General features: G+C 51.1%; 1 non-coding gene across 1 annotated transcript; it reads left to right on the top strand.

The window, feature by feature from the left end:
* The first annotated feature begins 897 nt into the window (after window positions 1-897).
* LOC125541897 lies at window positions 898-1,029 on the top strand. The gene has a single exon (XR_007297727.1). It is a non-coding gene; the product is annotated as a small nucleolar RNA Z247 (small nucleolar RNA).
* The last annotated feature ends 2,162 nt before the right edge of the window (window positions 1,030-3,191 follow it).

Genomic DNA, 3,191 nt, shown 5'->3' with positions numbered 1-3,191 from the left:
CAGGTGAGCAGTAGCGGCACAACGGTATTGCTAGTCGCCGGTGTTGGCTCTCATGTTGCCGCGACGGTTGCCGGCGCAAGGTTCGCCCCATCTTAAATATTTTTCGTCCTCCGCCACTGCCTATCCCCTGTTAAATGATAGGCCTGTAGAAAATGTATAGACTAGTATTTTGTGACATGTTGTCACGTATTATGTATACATACATGTAATCTTGAGTGTGCGGCAGATTGTTAGCTATGATAGGTTTATCTTTGTATAGCTTGAAGTAGAGGCCAAGCCTAGTAACAACCTGCGCAACCTATATTGTAATCTTGACATCTCTATATAACACGAACGCGTCCCTGCCGAACAGCATACGCTTCCACAATTCTTTTTCTTTCATGGTAATCAGAGCAATCCTCGAGCTCATCCATGGCGACGTCTTCAAGTTCCTTCCTCTCCTCGCCATTCGCTCACGCTGCCACAGAGAAGCTTACCAAGGGCAACCAAGCCCTGTGGCGAGCGATCGTGCTCTCCGCCATCCGGGGAGCCCAGATGGCGAAGTACCTCGACGTTGAGCAGCCGCCGCCGCCCATGCAGATCGACGTGGCCTCCGCCGACGGCAAGACCACGACGAAAGCGGCGAATCCTGACTTCCAAACCTGGTATGCGAAAGACCAACAAGTCTTCTCCTATCTCCTGACGACTCTTCCTCGTGAGATAGCCATCCAGGTTGCGTCCTGTCACACCTCGGCGGATCTCTGGAACACGGTCGAGGGGATGCTTGCATCTCGCACTCGATCGCAGACCACCAAAGTCCGCATCGCCCTCGCTAACTTGCAGAAGGGCAACCTTTCCATCACCGACTACGTCGGGAAGGTCAGAACCCTCACTGACGAGCTGATCGCCGCGGGAAAGAGGGTGGACGAGGAAGACATTGTCTCCCACATCCTCGCCGGACTCGATGAAGATTTCGATCCGGTGGTTTCTGCTATGTGCTCCACCCGGTCACTGCAGCTGAGCTTTTCTCGCAGCTGCTCAGCTTCGAGACGAGGCTGAATCTTCGTGGCGGCGGGTCGCAGTCCTCCGCCAACAGTGCCACCCGAGGCCGCAAGCAAGGCAGTGGAGGTGGTGACCGCGGCCGCAGGCAAGCTGGCAATGGTGGTGACCGCGGCGGCCGTGGCTATTCCAAGCCAGGAGGTCGTGGCGGCAGTGGCCACGGTGGCAACAATGGAGGCGGCAGCGGAGGCAACTACAACAACCATGCCTCTGCTTCTCGGGTGCAATGTCAGATCTGCGGGAAGATGGGCCATCCGGCATGGAAGTGCCGGGAAAGGTATGACGAGTCCTACCAAGGTATGGAGGAGAAATCGGCCAATCTTGCAGCCCCGCAGTATGGCGTAGACACCAACTGGCACCTTGATAGTGGTGCTACTTATCATATCACGGATGACCTGGAGAAGCTGAACGTGCGTGATCGCTACAACGGCAATGAACAGATACATACTACAAGCAGATCAGGTATGGATATTAAACATATTGGTCGTTCAGCAATTCATACCCTAGATCGTGATCTCTACTTGAACAATATTCTTCATGTACCTGAAGCCAACAAAAGTCTCATCTCTGCTAGTCGTCTTGCCATTGCACTACAAAAAAAATACACTTCCGTGATGATACGTGTTTGTCACAGTAGGTTGCATTTTTTGTCATGCATGTACATCCATGACAAATTTATGATAGAATCAAGATAGTCATACATGTGCGGTCGTAGAAGTGTTCCATGACATTGCCAAAATTATCATCATGGAAGTGTCCACTTCCATGACGATAAATCACGCGTCACAGAAGTGCTTTCGTCAAGGGTGACTGACACGTGGCATCCACCATAATGGAACGTCGTTAAGCTATCGGGTCGGATTTTGGATCCGATAACCCGTTAACAGCCACGACCAATGCATATTTTCCACGTGTAAAATTCTCATTGGCTGACGGATCCACGCGTCAGCTCCGCGTTGGCACAAGTGTCACTCCTCCAACGGTCGAGATGGGCCTATGATATGTTGACACGTGGACCGGCCCAAAAGTGGCCCACAAAGAGTAAATGGGTCGGCCCAACCAAAGGCCCATAAGATTTAGTGGACCATAATGGGCCGACCCAGTTAAAGGCCCACAAAATTTAGCGGCCATAATGGGCCGGCCCAGCTAAAGGCCCACACGATTTTGCAGACCATAATGGGCCGGCCCAGCTAAAGGCCCACAAGATTTTGCGGACCACAATGGGCCGGCCCAGCTAAAGGCCCACTAGATTCTGCCGACCATAATGGGTCGGCCCAGCTAAAGGCCCAACATTCTCTGTCAAATCGGCCCGTCAACGGCCTATCCTAAACTTGTCATCAACGCGGCCCATGGTCACTTCTGCCCCGTTAACAGTCCGCTAAGTAATTGGGCCGAATTATGGCCCGGTGTATTTCCGGCCTGTTAAAGGTCCGGCTTCATTTGGGCCCATTTACAGGCCATCAAAACTTTTGGCCCATAAACGACCGTGAAGGATTTGGGTCATATTCGGCCATGTCTGACATTCGGCCTGTTAGAGGCCCACTATAGCTTTGGGCCACTTTCGGCCTGTTGTCATTTTCGGCCTGTTAACGCCGGACCTAAACCATGGGCCATATGTGGCCCAACGTCATATCGGGCCCATTAACGGCCCATATAAAAATGACGATAATCTAGACCGACCGAAGTTCCGACCTGTTAAAGGCCCGTGTATTAGGTCGGCGCATTTACGGCCCGTCCGAATTTCGGCCTGTTAAAGTCCAGTGGGTTATTTGGCACAATCAGGGCCCAATCTCATTTTCGGTCTATTAAAGGCCCATGTATTTTATGGGCTCGAGATATTTACACCTGTAAACGGCATATTTTTACTGAGGGCCCAAATTATGTTTAGGCCTGTTAAAGGCCCACTATGGGCACAGGCCTACCAGAAAAATAAAAAAGCTTATGCTGATTTAGGCCCAGATATTTTTAGTGTGCTACATGCCAATTTCGGCCCATAATCGTTTTTAGCCCAATTGGAATGGGCCCGACGAATGTTGGCATGTTGGGCTCCTACGAAGCTTTAGGCCGAATACATTACTAAGATAAACCTACACTATACAAAAATAGCGTCGTAATTACTGCAGCCTGAGGCAGCATCATAAATGTTGTATCAC

The sequence above is a fragment of the Triticum urartu genome, chromosome 2 (genome assembly GCF_003073215.2).
Source record: "Triticum urartu cultivar G1812 chromosome 2, Tu2.1, whole genome shotgun sequence".
Taxonomy (NCBI): Eukaryota; Viridiplantae; Streptophyta; class Magnoliopsida; order Poales; family Poaceae; genus Triticum; species Triticum urartu.
Note: the sequence above shows the minus strand (reverse complement) of the source record. Positions and strands in the feature narration are given on the sequence as shown.